Source organism: Callithrix jacchus, chromosome 9, assembly GCF_049354715.1.
Source record: "Callithrix jacchus isolate 240 chromosome 9, calJac240_pri, whole genome shotgun sequence".
NCBI classification, from domain to species: domain Eukaryota; kingdom Metazoa; phylum Chordata; class Mammalia; order Primates; family Cebidae; genus Callithrix; species Callithrix jacchus.
In genome coordinates, this window is record NC_133510.1 from 24,871,657 (window position 1) to 24,890,339 (window position 18,683).

Sequence of the window (18,683 nt, forward strand, 5' to 3'; positions counted from 1 at the left end):
AGAGGCATTGATTCATCTTATTACCTTGGACCGAATGCTGAATGTCCTCATATGGACAGTTCAGGGAAGAGAGCAACTGGACACTACAGGCCTCAGGCCACCCAGCCTTTTCAGAAAGGCACACCTCCATCACACCATCCCCCCTCAGTCATACTTCACACATGATTTTCCTATTTTCTCAGCTGACACCTCTTTCCCATTAAAAAAAAAATCCCCAAGTGCCTGGTGGTTGGATGGGCAAGTGAAACTCAATATCTGTGATATCAGCTCACAGCTTCTTCCTTACAGGCTCTGTCATTCTTCTCAGAGGCCAGGACTACTAGGAGTTAAAAACAAACGCATTCACACAACAAGTGGGTGTGACCGTGAGAGAGAAAGAAACTTTTTGGGGATTTTCTGCAGAATGCAACTAGTTAGACAATTAGGCTCAGCAGAGCATCACAAAGAACTGAAAGGGAGGAAGGGAGGTGCCTGGGCTCCTAAGAGCCCCCATAAGGGATTAAGCTACCCTGGCTGCTACTGACTCTAAACAAATCACAGCATCTCTCCCACGGCCACTTGAAGCTAAGAGTCTACCTTTAAAGCCCCTTTGCTGTGCACGAAAAATCCCAGGAAGCCTAGATGAGGAGGAGCTGCCTTCAGATCACACCAACAGCAACAGTGGCACCCCCGAGACCCATTAGTGGGATGAATGTAGCCAGCCTCTTGGGAGGACCATATTTTCATCTTATGTATCTAGTAGCCTTCCTGGGGTCCTGCCCACAAGCTCTGTCTCTGGTAGAGGTGGAAAGAGGAGATCCTGACATCTGTTGCCCAGACAGCTGTAGTCAATTTCTAATGCATTCAGTGCAGGGTCTTGGGGAGATACTTAATCATTTGGACTTCTGTTAAATGTACCTTGGAAAATCATGATGCTGAATGTGATCTTAGGGCATGTGTTGTATAATGCCCTTATTTTACAGATGGAGAGAGGCAAAGATTATCCAAGTGACTTGTCCAAGATAAAACAACAGCAACAAGCCCAAGTCCAGAACCTAAGCCCTCTAGGCTCTTTTTACTGTCTCATGCTGCCACCCAGTGTTTTCCTCTGACCTCTGTGTTCTGCCAGGAAACCAAGTGGCAAGGGATTATAAACAACCTTCCCTCAAAGGTTTGGAGGGAAGGTTGTTTATAATCCCTTGCCACTTGGTTAAAGTGGAAAGCATGATTAAAAATAAGATCATGCTTTTACTCTGATAAGACATGTTCTCAGCCTGAACACAGATGACAATGGAGACATTCCGAAAACATTCATTCTATAAATTAGACACTAAATTTTCTATAGCATAACGTGTATTTATGCATCATATAGGAGGGCTTGAGTAGATGATTTCTAAGGCTCTGTTTGTGTTGATTTAGGGAGAATGCCTTTGCATGCTTTTGCATATGTTATTTCTTCTACCTAAAATGCCCTCCCTTGGGTCCACACGCAGCCTCTTTTTGTAACTCTAGAGGGAATGATCCATTCAGAAGAAAATATGAATAAGGAGTCCTGTAACACATGCCATGTGACAGTACAAAAGTGGCTAACATGTCAGTGAAGCATGAAATGGTACCCTGGGCATTGCCAATGGCTTCAGAAAACTTTGGGCTCCCAGAGAACTGATTCTACCTGCACGTGAGCACTGCCATGCCTCACTGTCACTTGTGTATATGCTCCCATTAGACTGCGCGTTCTGTGAAAGGAGAGGTGCATTGTTTATTTTTGTATCCCAGCACCGAAAACAATGCTTAGCTCTCAGTAATCACATATGGGGTGATTTAATAAAAGGGTTCATCAGCCAAGGGTCTTGAAGGCTTCCCAGGATAGAGAAAAGTACACAGACTTCAGAGTCAGATGGATTTTGACTGGCATTCTTTGCCACTTGCTGGCTCTGTGGCGTTGGCAAACCATTTGCACTCTCTCAGGCTCAGCTGGCTTTTCCACAAAACAAGACTAGTAAGCTCACATTTTTAAACAGAAAAGAAAAAGTTAAAAGATACAAGACAACAAGGTGCTGTGGGTGAGAATTAGCAGAAACTATGAACACCGGAATCTGATCTTGCCCCCCACATTTCCAAGTACATATATTTCCAAATATAACATCCAAATATTGGAATTATTGGGTAAAACTTATAAGTTAACTCTGCATAACTTGCCTGAAGAAATTAAAGAGCCTAAAAACGTGAGTAAATGTAAGACTCCATGCAAATAACCACACAGATTTAAAAATGAACAAATTAGAACTTCCAAAACTAGAAATTATTACAGTGGAATTTATAAACCAAATGAATGGGCTTAATAACATATTACACACAGCCAAAGAGAGTGTGAGTGAACTGGAAAAGACGGGTTTGAAGAAATTAACCAGCAAACAGCAAAGAGACAAAGAGATGAAAAATCTAGTTAGAGATTATAGATGTAGAGGATAAAACAAGGTCTAACAAACATTTAATTTGAGTTTCAGAAGACGAGAAAGAATATGAAAGACATAATGACAAAATGGCTAGAAGAATTTTTCAGAACTAATGAAAGGCAAAATTATAAAACTTTCAGAAGGCAATATCTGTATAACTTCAGAGTAGGGAACGGTTTACTAAGGCAAAAAGTGCATACCATAAATGTACTGGCTTTTCATTCATTACTTCTGTTTATCAAAAAACAACATAAAGAAAGTAAAAAGAAAACCCAAGATTATATAAAAGCTGCAGGATAAAAGAGATTACTACACAAATGTCAACTGCTCTCATATACCAGAAATGAACCATTGGAATTTGAAATTAAAATCACATTAACATTTACATTGACATTCCCAAGAAATTGAAAAACTTAGCTATAAATATGACAAAATATGTATAAGATATATCTGAGAAAAACTACAAGACTCTGACAGAAGAAATCAAAGACGATCTAAATAAATTGAGATCTTTTCCATGTTCATGATCGGAAGGCTAAATCTCCTTAAGATGTTAGTTCTTCCCAACTTAATCTGTAGATTCCACACAATCCCAATCAGAATTCCAGCAAGTTATTTCATGGACATCAATAAACTGATTCTAAAGTTCATATGGAAAAAGAAAAGACCTAGAATAGCCAATACAAAACTGAAGAACAGCAAAGTTAGATGACTGATGACCCAACCGCAAGACTGACTATAAAGCTACAGCGATCAAGACAGTGTAGCACTGAAGAAAGAACAGACAAATAGTTCAATGGAACGAACACAGGTCCCATAAACAGACCCACATTAACAGAGTCAACTGATCATTGACAAAGGAGCAAAATCAATTATGGAGAAAGGAGTCTCTTCAACAAATAGTACTAGGCCCAGCATGGTGATACACACCTGTAGTCCCAACTACTCAGAGGCTGAAGCCAGAAGATCACTTGAGATCAGGAGTTTGAGACCAGCCTGGGAAATGCAGCAAGACCTATCACAAACAAAAACAGTGCTGGCACAATGGAACACCACAGAAGAAAGTATTAATCTAGACACAGACCTTATACCTTCCACAAAAATTAACTCAAAATGGCTCATAGACCTACCTATAAATCACAAATCTATAAAACTTCTAGAAGATGACATAGAAGAAAATCTAGATAACCTTTGGTTCAGTAGTGACCTTTTAGCTACAATGAAAAAAGCATGATCATGATGAAAAAAATGGATAAGCTGGACCTCATTAAAATTAAAACTTCTTTGCAAAGACTTTGTTAAGGAAATGAAAAGAGAAAACACAGACTGGTAGAAAATAAGTGCGAAACACATATCTAATAAGGGATTTGTGTCTACATATACAAAGAACTCTTAAAATTCACAATAAGAAAGCAATCCAGTTAAAAACTGGCAAAATATCTGAATAAACAGCTCTCCAAATAAGATATATAGATGTCAAATATGCATGTGAAAAGATCCTCAATATTATGTTATTAGGCAATTGCAAATTAAAACAACGGGATGCCACTACACACCTACTAGAATGCCCAAAACCATACACTTTGACAACACCAAATGCTGGCAAGGAGGTGACATAACAGGAATTCTTATTCGTTGTTGGTGGGAAGGCAGAATGGTACAGCTAGTTTGAAGGATAATGTAGCAGTTTCTTTTGAAGCTAAATGTAGCCTTAACCTACAATCCAGCAATCATGCTTCTTGGCATTTACCCAAATTAAGTAAAAAATGTATATCCATATTAAAAAACCTGCACATGAATGCTTATGGCAAATCTGTTTATAACTGCTAAAGTATTGGAAGCAACCAAATTATTCTTCAATCAGTGAATGGATAAACAAACTGGTATATCCATACAGTGTGGTATTATTCACTGATAAAAGGAAATAAACTATCAAGCCATGAAAAAGTGGAGAACTTTGCTAAATGAAAAAAGGAGTCTGAAAAGGCAACATACTGCATGATTCTATGGTACAATACTCTAGAAAAGGCAAAACTAAGGAGATGGAAAAGAGTGGTTGCCAGGGGGTTTGTTGTGGGGAAAAGGAATGAACAGATGGATAATGGAGTATTTTTAGGTTAGTGAAACTATCCTGTATCATCCTATAATAGTAGATAAATGACACTATGCCTTTGTCAAACTCCATAGAATGTACAACACAAAGGAGGAACTTTGATGTAGACTATGAACATCAGTTAATAATGTATCAATCTTGGTCCATCAATTGCACCAAGTACACATGAATGTAAAATGTTAATAATAGGAGAAACTGTACAGAGGAATAGGGTATATGGAAAGCGTACTTCTCTGCTCAATTTTTCTGGGAACCTAAAACTCCTCTTTAAAAATTAAGTAAGTAAAAAACAGACAAGCCAACAACTAGGAGAAGGTATTTGTAGCACATACAACTGAGGAAGGATTAGTAGACAGAATATGTAAAATATTCTACAAATCAATAAAAAGGACAAACAACACCACACAAAAATATTTAAACAATAAAGGCACGACAAGGCATTTCGAAGAACAGGAAACACAAATGGCCAATAAATATATGAAGAAAGGTTCAGTGTCATTAACAATCATCATAAAAAAACATGTTAAAATGCAATAAATTGGCCAGGCGTGGTGGCTCATGCCTGTAATGCTAGCACTTTGGGAGGCTGAGGTGGGTGGGTCACGAGGCAGGAGATCAAGACCATCCTGGCCAACATGGTAAAACTCCTTCTCTACTAAAAATATAAAAAAAGCTAGGCATCGTGGCATGTGCCTGTAGTCCCAGCTACTTGGGAGGCTGAGGCAGAAGAATTGCGAAGATCACACCATTGCACTACAGCCTGGGTGACAGAGCAAGACTCTATCTCAAAAAACAAACAAACAACAACAACAAAATTAATTATTGTTAGTAAATGGCAAACTTAAAAAGTCACACAATATCAGGTACTAAAAAGGACGTGGAATGACTGAACTGTGTGCACACTGCTGTTGACAAGGTACATTGGTACCAGTGTTTTGGAAAACAGTTTGTCATTATCTGGTAAAGTTAAGCATTCACATATCCTGTTACCCAGCAGTTTCCCTCCTGGGAAGACACCTTAGAAATGTCTATACAGACGCACTAAGAAACATGAGCAAGAATGTTCATAGCTGCATGATTTTAAATAGCAAATATGGCGGGGCACAGTGGCTCACCCAGCACTTTGGGAGGCCAAGGCTGATGGATCACTTGAGGTCATGAGTTTGTGAGACCAGCCTGGCCAACATGGAGAAACCCCATTTCTACTAAAAATACAAAAGTTAGTTGCACATGGTGGTGCACACCTGTAATCACAGCTACTTGGGAGGCTGAGGCACAAGAATAACTTGAACCCGGGAGGCAAGGCTGCAGTAAGCTGAGATCGCACCACTATACTCCAGCCTGGGAGACAAAGCAAGACTCTTGTCAAAAAAAAAAATCACGGCTAGGCATGGTGGCTCACATCTGCAATCCCAGCACTTTGGGAGGCCAAGGTGGGCAGATCACTTGAAGTCAGGAGCTGGAGACCATCCTGGCCAAAATAGTGAAATCCTGCCTCTATCAAAAAACAAAAATTAGCTGGGCATGGTGGCAGATGCCTGTAATCCTAGCTACTTGGGAGGCTGAGACAGGAGAATCACTTGAACCTGGGGCGGAGATTTCAGATCTCGCCACTGCACTCCAGCCTAAGTGATAGAGCGAGACTCCATCTCAAAAAAAAGTAAAAATAAATAAATAGCAAATACACAAGAAAAAACAAAATGTCCATTAATTACAAAACTGATTTTAAAATGTGGTGTTTCTGTATAATGAAACACTGCAGTTAAATTAATTGATAACCAGTGCCCCTAGAACAGAGGATCATCATCTTATTCATAGTATTTAAATACTCAGGGCACAGGTAATGATCAGTCAGAAGAGGCCTGATCTATCCCAGTGAAAGCCAGCCAAATGTTATACCAGTATACACTGGCTTAGCACTAAGCATAAAAAGCAAGTTGCAGAAGAACGTGTAACAGTATGATTCCATGTATATAAAAATCAAAAACATGCAAAATTAGCCAATACATAGTTTAGAAGATTTAGAAACAGATCATCAGTGGAATAAGAGATATAGAACTCAACAGAGTAGTTATCTCAGGGGACAATGACCAGGACAAGATGCAGTGGGAAGGGACACACAGGGGACTGCTTTTGTAAAATCTTGTGTTAGGTCCACACAAAAGTGGCCATGGTACTGCAGTATCATTCTTTATACCTTACATGTATCTCTTTAATATTCTTTCACATATACTCAACACTTAATCATGAGAATTATTTCTTGAAAAGGAAGTATGAATTACAGAATAAAATCTGAATCCTGATTTCAGCTTTTATTCCCAGAACGACTTTGGGTACCTTGCTATATAAATCTCTGGATCTCAGTTTCCTTCTCTGTAAAATGGAGGTGATGACCACCTCAATATTGTTGAAGGAAGCGAGCATACACTGCTATAACACACGGGAAAGGCAGGGATTGCATTCTGAACATCTCTATTCTCACCTCCAATGTCGAACTGCTACTCTATTTGTCATAGCCTGAAGAAGCTTTCAATAGAAGTATCTATTGCTCGGATTAATTCTTGTACTCAGAGACATGTGCCCCCCAACAATTCCTGCTCATTTCACATTCCTTTGACATAACCAAAAGTAATTTCAAATCTTTGTTCTCCCTCCTTTTACTAGAAATCAAAGCACAATGAAAATACATGGGTACTTCCCATGTAGATCTCGGGAAGAATGGGGCCCTGTGAAAGAATGGGGAAGAGTATGTAAAACTCTCCTTCAGGGCCCCAATTCATCCCAAATGTAGATATTATATACAAGTGTATGCCTATGTTCATTGAGCCACTGATTTTTTTAGATTGGCTGCTTGTGATTATATTTTAGATGTTTTAATGTTAACTTGTAATGATCATTACAAGTTCTTCTAGTCTGAGTCTTCCATTTGCATTTAAAAGTTGAATGCAGGCTGGGCGCAGTGGCTCACTCCCATAATCCCAACACTTTGGGAGGCCAAGGAGGGTGGATCACAAGATCAGGAGTTTGAGAACAGCCTAGCCAATATGGTGAAACCCATCTCTACTAAAAATACAAAAATTACCTGGGTGTGATGGCACATACCTGTAGTCCCAGCTACTCCAGAGGCTGAGGCAGAAGAATCGCTTTAATCCAGGAGGCCGAGGTTGCAGTGAGCCTAGATTGTGGCACTGCACTCCAGCCTGGGCAACAGAGCGAGACTCCATCTCAATTAAAAAAAAAAAAAAGTGAAGTCCAGGTGCGATAGCTCAAGCCTGTAATCCCAGCACTTTGGGAGCCCGAGGCGGGTGGATCACGAGGTCAAGAGATCGAGACCATCCTGGTCAACATGGTGAAACCCTGTCTCTACTAAAAAAATACAAAAAATTAGCTGGGCATGGTGGCGCGTGCCTGTAATCCCAGCTACTCGGGAGGCTGGAGCAGGAGAATTGCCTGAACCCAGGAGGCGGAAGTTGCGGTGAGCCGAGATCGCGCCATTGCACTCCAGCCTGGGTAAAAAGAGCAAAACTCTGTCTCAAAAAAAAAAAAAAAAAGTGAATGCATTACCATAAATAATAGTGTTCCACCTTAAAAACCTAGACAAAACTAGCAATTAACATTTCTGCTGCTTGCCCTCTCTTCAGTTTCGTCTGATTTCCATTCCTTTGCCTAACACCAAATGGTCAGATTAGGGTTTTGTTCTGTTCCTGCTTTTTGTATAGGGAGTGCTGATGAGACAGGGAAATGAAACAATGAATGGCCCTCAGATATCCTCTTCCATTGTGTGACACTCATTGATAAGCCTATCTCTTACAGGAAGACCCTTTCTGTTAAATGGAGAGACAGAGAGAAGGTAAAAGCAACCAGTATTTATTGGGCTTCCAACATTTTCCAGCCGGAGAGCTCACATTCTCTTACCTCATTAAATATCACCGGAATCAGAGAATGCAGGAATAATTATTCCAGTTTCACAAACAGCAAAGGGTCAGAGACAATGACCTAACTGAGGTCTCACAGCTGATGATGAAATGGACACCTGTCCCCACGTGATAGAAAAGAGCTTTTTAAAAAATGTACATGACCCCCAAATATTCTGATTTCAGTAGTCTTTAAAACTTCCCTGGGTGTTCCCAACACACAACCAAGGCTAAGAACCTCTGGTCTATTCAATTCCAACTCTTTAACTGCCAGGAAAAATAAAGGTGAGTCATTACGGTTCTCAGCATTTAATCAAAACATCTGATCTTCCTACAAAGAATCCCAATTTTGCAGTTTATGAGTGTTTTATGGCCTGTTTTGTTCTCCACTGCATCCCTAGCCCCCAGAACTACATCTGAAATGAGTAGACAGTAGATATTTGTAGGGGGAACAAATGAATAAACACACTCCTAGTTTTTATTCCACAAGTACACATCAAGTGCTATTCTGTGCAAGGCACTGACCTAGGTTCTGGGGATCTGGCACTGAACCAGTCCAATAAAGCTTTGCCATTGTGCAGTGTCCATTCTAGAGCAGCAATGTCCAACAGAAATATTATATGAGTCATGCATATAATTTTAAATTTTCTGGTAGCCACATTAAAGAGGTAAAAAGAAACAGATGAAATTAATTGTAATAATATGTTTTATTTAACACATATTCAAAATACTATCTTAAAATATAAACAATATAAAATTATTTTACAACTTTATTGAGGTATTAATTGGCATATGATAAAATATAAACTACAATATGATATAAATAAAATACAATAAAACAAGACAAAATATTAACCCAACTCTAAAAAATTACTAATACGTCATTTTATATTTATTGTTTTCACACCAAGTCTCTGAAATCTGGTGTGCATCTGACACTCACAGCACGCCCCCAGTAGGAGACATGCCAAGGGCCATGTGCCAAGGGCTACCATATTGGACAGTGCAGTTCTGGAGGGCAAGACAGACAATAAATAAGTAAGAAACAGATTTGTAATTAGAAAGGGTGGGAAAGGAAACCCTCTCTAAGGAGGTGATATTTGGCAAGTGAAAGGATCTAAGAAATTAACTGAGAAAAAGTACCTGTGCTTCTGATGCTGAAACTGCAAATGTGTCTTCAGGATGATTCTGGATGTACTTTGTAGCATCTTGTGGTTGTCAGGGAGATTGTAATGTAATATCCTAAATTAACAGCTTCCCTCCCTAGGACTCTCTCCCAGGTTCTCTTCCTGGCATAGCCTAACCTGTGATCCTGGGGCTCAGCTAGCTTCTCAAGTCCCGGAAACCAGCTGAGGCAACGCTGACATGCAGAAAAGCCAGAAGTCCTCCAGCCTACTGGTTGAGATGACTGAGGACCAAAAGACCTCTGTTCCCCCTGCCGGCAGTTAGGATAAATACAACACGGAGCATTTTCCTGTGAGTCCTTTTTTTTTTTTCTTTGAGTCGGTGGTTCGCTCTTGTTGCCCGGGCTGGAGTGCAGTGGCGTCCGGATCTTGGCTTACCGCACCTCCGCCTCCCGGGTTCAAGAGATTCTCCTGCCTCAGCCTCCCGAGTAGCTGGGATTATAGGTGCACGCCACCAGGTCCGGCTAATTTTGTATTTTTAGTAGAGACAGGGTTTCGCAATGTTGGTCAGGTTGGTCTCAAACTCCCGACCTCAGGTGATCCACCCGCCTCTCCTTCCCAAAGTGCTGAGATTACAGGCGTGAGCCACCGCTCCCAGCCTCCTGAGAGGCTGAGAGTTCTTTGATCCTTGCCAGCTAAGCAAAAAGGATAGGGAACCTCCACTGGCATCAAGGTTTTACCTCGTGTTAGCCAAATGAATAGGGCATTCTGAAAAGAACTCCAGATTACTAGAGAGAGGGCTACACTATCCTCTTAAAGTCAAGTGAAATCACATTTAAAAATTTCCCTTGGCTGAAATGTTACCAAGATCCATATTAAAATATGTGAATACTTGGTTATTATAAATATCACACTTATCATTTGTAACTTTAAATACTGTGAAAACATAAATTATGATTCATTTATTTAAATATTTAAGTTGCCCTCTTAACACCTGCTTGGGGCAGTAGACATGGTAAGATCCATAGCTCTCTCTTCAGTGTTTTCTTAGATGAAGGGATTATGATTCATACAATTCATTTTCTTTCTCCAGTTAGTATCATAACTGTCCACTGAAACCCAAGACTTCATGTGCAGAAATCAGTTACTGACTTGTTTGCATTTCCTTACTCAAACCTATTAAATTCAATTGGATGAGAAGTCCATTGAGGAAAACCAATAGACAGTAAAAGATTTATTTAAGACCCATTAGAATGACTAGCAATACGAAGACAGTAGTTTTAAGTTTAAAGAGTATTTTTAAATGATACTGCAAATTTGCCAGTAATTATTGTAAAATACAACATGAGCAAATCAATTTTGAATGTGGCGTTTTTATTTTATTTTAATTTATTTTGGGACAGTTTTCTTCTGTTGCCCAGGCTGGATGCCATGGTGCAAGCCCAGCTCAGTGCAGCTTCAACCTCCTGGGCTCAAGTGATCCTACTACCTCAGCCTCCCAAGTAGCTAGGACTACAGGTGTGCATTACCACACCCAGCTAATTTATTATTGTCATTATTATTTGCAGAGACGGCGTCTTGCTATGTTATCCGGGCTGATGTCAAACTCCTGGGCTCAAGTCATCCTCCTACCTCAGCCTCCCAAAGTGCTGAGATTACAGGTGTGAATCATCATGCCCAGACTTACTTTATTTTTGACAATTTCTATCATTGTAACTGCAATAGAGTTTGCTTTCTTTAAAATTAATTGTAATGTACAAGGAACTTTACAGAAAAACATTTAACAGAGCTGTCATTATGCAACAGAGAGGCATATGGATTTGGTCGGGTGTGGCGACTCACACCTGTAATCCCAGCAGTTTGGGAGATCAAAGTGGGATGATTGCTTGAACCCAGGAATTCAAGACCAGTCTGGGTAACACAGCAAGGCCCTTGTCTCCACTTTCAAAAATTTTAAAAATAGCAATTAAAAGAGAAGATGGGTTTGAATTCCATCCTCCACTCACTGGCATTATAACCGTAAGCTAATTGGCCTTGCTTGTATATCAATTTCCCCCTCTGTAAAGTGAGAATAATAATAGTAGTTGCCGCTAAGGCACATGTGTGAGTCACCTCAGCATTCAATAAATGTGCACTCTAGCAGCTTAAAAAAGTGCAAGTTGCAAACCTCATGATGATTTTGCTAAAATAAAATCATAACCAAGACTGTTCTGTTTGCACCATATTTTAACACTTGAAAAGAATGCCATCTTTATTATATTATCATGTTTTGCTGGAGGCTTATTATTTCAAATATTTTACAGTACTTTTTATTTTATCAAAGTAAGTTTGTTTTAAGTATTCAAAATTGCACCTGCAAATTGCAAAATAAATGTGTTTTGTTATATGTGGCAGTGGTACCAGTAGCGGGCTAGAGCCTTAGGGTCTATTTGGGTGAGTTCTAATCCCCAGAGGGACAATACTAGGGTTAAATCAGGAACAGCGCTTAGAAGAGGAAACCTAAAGTCATAATTTTAAGTAAGTGTATGTGATTTATACGAGGACGGTTTTTGCTAGTCCTTCTAGGCTGCTGAACTCCGGTTCTCCCAATCAGTGGTGCAGGCAGGATTCAGAAGTCAAAACTGAGGGCTTTGGGCTGAAGTTTGCTGCAAAACTTTCAGGACAAAATCCCCAAACAATGTGATCTTTTGAACAAACTAAGAAATTCAAACTGAGTGCTGCTGGATTTTAAAAATACCCCTGATTTAGAAGTTGATCCCATAGATGGTTATCACAAAGTCATCCCAACACAACTTTAACTTCAGTGCAGTGGCACTGCACTAGTTTTTGAGCCAGAGTAAAGGGAAAGACACCATATCGGTGTTAGGAAAAAAAAGCAGATCTTTTCTGGAAATGTTCTTGAACTATTCCAGGACACTTCTGATAGGATCACGCTTATATAGGGCAGAATAAAAGATACTGTGGATGCTCTCACCCACGGTCTTCTGGAATACAGCTCACCTGTCAGATTAAGGTCTTGCCCTTCTGCTGATTTTCCTTCCACACCCACCCCCAGATTTGGCCCTGCCAGTCAGCGTGATCCCCACACCTTTCCCTTTGCACTGTCCCCAGAGGTGCTTGGAGTACAACCATCTGCATTGGATCCTGAGTACCTACGTCCTTGCAATATCTCACTTTCCCAATGAAAATTCAAAGATATTACCTTAGCATACTTTAACTTTTCTTTCAAAACCATGGATGAAGTCAAATCACATGTCCTTGGCTTTTTAGCATCCATTTGAGTCCTGCAAGAGGGGGAGTATAAAGTAACTGGCAGGAAGAGTAAACCTAAGTAATGGCCCTCACACTCAGGGACAGAAGAAAGCAGGCAGGTTTGAAGAAAAGAAGGCAACAGGTCTAAAAGCAGGAGCAAGGTCTCTGCTTCTCCCTTGTTTCCCTTCTCATGGCCACTTGAGGTCAGGAGGTCAGAACAAAAGACAGAAGCCAGGAAAGGAGGAGATAATCAAATAATTAGCCGTTTAAGAAACTAAGGAGGCAAAAACCCACTTCCTCTAGTTCACTGGAAAGTAAACTTCATGCTTTTGCCACAAACATAACATCTCCTATAAGATGGGCATATTTGTGGGCTATTTGGATAGTTTAACACCTGTAGGAAAAAAAGGGGGACAGTTGGTAGAAACACTTTCTCTAAACCTCATTTGCTCACGTTTGCATTTTCTGTTCAGAGCACACTTCTATGAATAATTAACTTACTGTAAGACAAAAAAACATTGCACACATTTATGGAATCTAGTGTAATTTCTGTAAGTGGAAGGTGAGTCTTGGAGGGCTCTCAGGACACTCCCACTCCCTGTTACATTAGCAGAGCACCGCTGAAACTGCTTGCTCTGCGTCCTTTACAAGTCCCTTTTCAGCCTCTAACCTTAACCAAGAGCTAAGGGAATCAAGAATACAAGAAATGAGCAGAACAGGAACCAATGCAAATGTTATCACAGCTTCTACAAATCACTCCACTGGCAGGCTCTTGCACACACTATGTAAATGATGATGGCACCACTACTTTGAAAGTATTAAGAGGATTGAAGAAAAGTCAGGCTAGCATTTGTTGCAGCATAACTATTGAAAAATCAGAAGCTGTCCATAATGGAAAGTTCAAAAACTTGGCACACATATGTTTTATGAAATATAATGCAGTCATTTAAAAAGATAGATCTTTATGTGTGCCTGTAATGTATTGAGCAAAACACAGTAGAATATGTGTGTAATATGTCTATATTTAACAAAAACCAAAATGCAAGCATGACTTTACATGGCCATATTGAAAGATCTGGAAAAATGAACTGGAATTGTGACTTCTGAGAAGTAGGGCTGGGGGAGGTGAGTGGGAACGTTAATTTTAACCCACACACACATACATACGATATGAAAATATCCTGCACAAAAGCAAACAAAACTTACCAGTAGCTTCTCTGCTTATGATCATAGTTTCACTTCTTCCCTTCCTTTCTTTCTATCAACATTTGCTGAGACAATTTCACTGATGAACCAGACATGGTCTCTGCCCTCAAAGAGAACTCCTTATCCAGGAAAGGAGCTATATAGAAGTAAGTAGATCATGATGCTGCAGGTGACCGATGTATTAATAATGCAGGCTTGTGCAACCAGCACACAGAGCATGCTTCAAGGTGTGGACTCGGTCAGCTGGGGGAGCTGAGGAAGCCTTCATGCTTAAGTGGGACAGAACCATCTCTGAAGAATGAGGGGGGCAGGCAGGGATGTCAAGGGCAGATGGAGGAGGACACACAAAGAACATAGATATGAAAGAACATTGTCTTTTCTAGAAATTCTGAGCACTGTCCTTGGACATTGCTGGTGGAGGGCCAGGGAGGTGGATTAGATTGTAAAGGGTCACATGGTCCAAGTTGGAGTCTTAGGGTCTACGTGGCTACGCTAAGCCTGGGCTAAGATGAGATTTGTATTCTGGTACCATCTCCCTCATAACATCATGAAGCACAATCTGGAGGAACTAGGAAGGCATTTGGGGTGTCTAGATAAGAGGTAATGAGAGCCTCAATTAAGGCAGTGACAGTGAGGATAGAAGTATGAACTTGGGAAAGATTTGGGAGACAGAACAGGTAGAATTTTGGCCATCAACTGGACATGGGATTTGTCAAATTTCAACATTGGGCAAAAATGAATACAATAGTTTTTCCTGTCAAGACTCTGTATGGAGTGTTCTCTTTACTTCACAGAGATGTAGGAGACTATGAAAGTACATGTGCAAAGGGCGCAGACTCACACCTGTATCCCAGCACTTTGGGAGGCCGAGGTGAGTGGATCACCTGAGTTCAGGAATTTGAGACCAACCTGGCCAACATGGCAAAACCCCACCTCTACTAAAAATACAAAGGAAGTTAGCTGCGTGCAGTGGCATGTGCCTATAATCCCAGCTACTCGGGAGGCTGAGACAGGAGAATCTCAACCTGGGAGGCAGAGGTTACAGTGAGCCAAGATCACACCACCACCCTCCAGCCTGGACAACAGAGTGTGACTCCATCTTAAAAACAAAACAAAACAAAACAAAAAACAGTAAACGTGAAATCTTCCAAACAACTAGAGCCCTTTCCTCTGTTCAACTCTGACAACTCTGGAGGTAGAGAAGGAGCAAGCCCTAAAGGAAATGCTGTGGAATCATGGAGTCTTGTCTCAAAACCCCCTAACACACAGTGCCATGATTTTGAATGAGTCATTTATCCTCTCTGAGCTCAGTTTCCTCATCTGCAAAATGATGAGACTGGACCAGATGATTTCTAAAGTCCTTTTCGGGTCTACATTTCTTTAATTCTACAAAAATACTGACAAGACTGAAAAAAAAATATCTGTTGTGACTTATTCCAACTTTGCCATCCCTTGGATAATTCTGTGATTACTAAACTATTTTCTGCCTTACTTTTTTTTAATGCATGAAATCTGGCTTCCAACAATACAATTTAACCCTTGCTCAAAGCTTTGCAAATGCTCCCTTTTTATCCTCAAAATATGTGGTGAGCTATGTGGAAAAGAATTAAAATGCTTTTTATATTTCCTTTGTGTCTTGCTGCACAAAAGATTGAAGATAACTAATAAACTCAGCTCAGAGCTAGAGGGAATGTTCCCTTGAGAACTGAAACCAAAAGTTTGGCCATCCTCATTTTCATCTTACATGCAGGTCAGTGTTCCCCTTCCTCTTCCTCTCTTTCCTCAAGTGTTCAACAGCCTTTTGCCTAACTCATTTCTTCACTTGGTCAAGAGCTTTAGTGTAACTTAATGTTTCTAAGTGTATGTATATTTTTGTCTCATATGATTGTATTTTGGGAACATAGATAGCAAGCCTGCTTTCTTAACAATTCCTTTTTGGGTGAGGACCGTGACTTGTCTATTGAAAACTTGGTACAAATTTGTGGAAGGAAGAGAAATCTAAAATAGATTAATTCATCAAAAAATTTCAGAGTATCCACTGTGTGCCAGCTACTGTGCTAAGCATGGAGGATTCAAAGATAAATAAAACAGAATCCTTGTTTTCAAAGAGTTTGAAGTCTCGAGGGCAAGACAGATCCACAGAGGTGCCAGCCTTACTGCCGTGCATAGGCTTTTATATTAATACATACACATTATCTATGCATAAAGACTTCAATATCCAGAAAGGAAACAAATCTTTTGAGATTTATCTGTTATGATTTTAGTATTTCTACTACAATTGGCAGTAGCTTGATCTTTATGCCCAGGGGCTGTCTTTGGGGCAGAAAGTGTGGCAATGTAGGATTTGCAGGGATTCCCTTTGCATTCTGTGAACAGGAGATAATGTATTTAATTAACTTCAGTTATATTCATTTTTAATTGATACCTAATAGACGTATATATTTATAAATTTATATAATATATAATCAAGTCAGGGTTTCCAAGTGTTCTCTACTAGTTATTTGGAAATATACAACAGATTATTGGTTACTATTGTCACTCTGCTGATTTATTGAACACTGTGTCTTATTTCTTCTATCTAGCTATATTTTAAGTCACAGTCATTTCAGTCATAGAGAATTCCTTGGACCCTTTGCATATATCCCTGAAACTCTTGAAGGTTCACTGACTCCCAGACTCTGGAGTTAGAAGTGGTTTTGGAGACTGTCTCATCCATTTTCCCACCCAGGGGAAGAAACCTTCCCATGGCATCCCTGACAATCACTCTATCTAGGCAGGAATATTTCTGTGACAGAGTGCAATGTTTTTCTAGGCAACCCATTTCACACTCAGCTGTTAATTTACATATGGTTGGTGCTTGACAAATATTTCTTAGAAAAATAAATGATATTGAGGAATATTTCCCTCACTGATCCTTGCTATCCTCTGCAGCGTACAAATGAACAAATCTGTCTCTTTCCTACTCAAGAGTTCTTGCATGTTCCAAACCTGAATAGAAAAATGCCTGCTTCCCTCCCCTGCACCTCCTCATCTCCAGGCATTCTGTGAAGTTTTTTCAAACTTGTCTTCATATGATGGCACATCCAGGCCTAACAGAGACAGCCTGCCTTGTGGTTGCTCTTATTTTCTAGTTTTCTATGATCTCAAAGTGGCTACAGTCTACAGAGTCTGGATTATGTTCTAATCACTGCTAAGTCAGGCAGCAAGACCATATCCTTTGATGCAGTCATCGCATTTCTATTAATGCAGCTTCCACCAACATTTGCTCTTTGGGGAGCTATCACAACACACTCACAATGGGCTTGGAGTCAACTAAAACCACTAATTCCCAGTGCTGGGTCCTCCACTTGCTTGAGAAGTATGGATTCTAGCCGAGTTGTAGACAACAATATGTGGAGTTGGAGAAGGCAAAGTCAGGGAAGAGTGGCTGGCCTACTGCTAGAGATTCCCTTCCGTTTTTTCTCTGCGTTCTCCATAAGAACCAAAACAAAAGAGAAACCATAGATGTAAGTAATAGAAGCAATCAGCCAGAGTCCATGCTTGAAGAATTTCTTAGAACTATGAGGTTTTACATACCAACCACGTGTAGGTGATTAAATCGCTCAAGCAAGACAAAAGTTATTTCCATTTGTTGTTTCCGCTGTTTGAACTTTTCCACTAAATGGCCTCCTGCTTTTGCCAAGTCTCCGCTTAAGCCTAGACAGTGAAGCCTGGACAGTGAAGCTTGAATTAATATTGGTGGCCCCGTGTGGTGGCTCACACCTGTAATTCCAGCGCTGTGGAGCGAGAGGCAGGCGGTTCACCTAAGGTTGTGAGTTCAAGACCAGCCTGACCAATATGGAGAAACCCCGTCTCCACTGAAAATACAAAAAAAAAAAAAAAAATAGCCAGGCGTGGTGGTGCATGCCTGCAATCCCAGCTTTTTAAAACATTGAGACAGGAGAATACCTTAAACCCAGGAGGTGGAGATTGTAGTGAGCTGAGATTGCGCCATTGCACTCCAGCCTGGGCAATGAGCTAAACTCTGTCTCAAACAAACTAACAAACAAACAAATTATTAGTGATACTGTCAGTTGCTTAAGACATGTCAGAGGGGTCACAATTTTCCTAAGCTCTGAGGAGCTGCTGAACATTTCAAATGCAGCAAATGTCACAATATAGCCTTCAAAAACCCTCAAATTGTGCATCGTTCATCTGTTTTTAAAGAAGAGATTTGCTAATTCTGGGAATTTCCTCACAGCAGCAGCTCTGGGTGTATGATCTACACACACCTTAGCGTGCTTTTGTGACAGGCGCTGGGCTCTGGTTGAGCAGAGGTGCCCAGGCATATGGGCTGCGTGGGAACATGGTTAATGCCTGCCAGAGCCTCAACGCGAGGCGTGTGGTCATGGACACACTTAGGACTACCAAGTGGACATGCAGTAAATTAGAGAAAGAAAGGGAGGAAGAAAGTCTGGCGTCCCAGTGAGGGCTGGAAGGACAGTTCAGGGTGTGATGAGTTCCTCAGAAGCCCTCACTCCCTGTCCTGCACTCAGCTGGAGTCGGCGATGCATCGGCATCTTAACAGAAAAGTATACTGATGTTGGATTCCGAGGATACAACTGTATTTTCCAAGTCTGCGCACCACACCCCGCCCGGC

The 18,683-nt window shown here is 40.5% G+C and overlaps 1 protein-coding gene across 50 annotated transcripts in view; it reads right to left on the bottom strand.

Moving 5' to 3' along the window:
• LOC100398245 (uncharacterized) overlaps positions 1–18,683 on the bottom strand; it is a 159,394-nt gene that overhangs the window by 114,677 nt on the left and 26,034 nt on the right. For 48 of the 50 annotated variants that reach the window (XR_013522656.1, XR_013522655.1, XM_078338805.1 and 45 more), the window contains one exon: positions 12,789–12,870. The exons of the other annotated variants lie outside the window; for them this stretch is intronic. The gene's annotated coding sequence lies outside the window, so the exon portion shown is untranslated. The remainder of the gene's footprint in view (positions 1–12,788; positions 12,871–18,683) is intronic. 50 annotated transcript variants of the gene reach the window in all.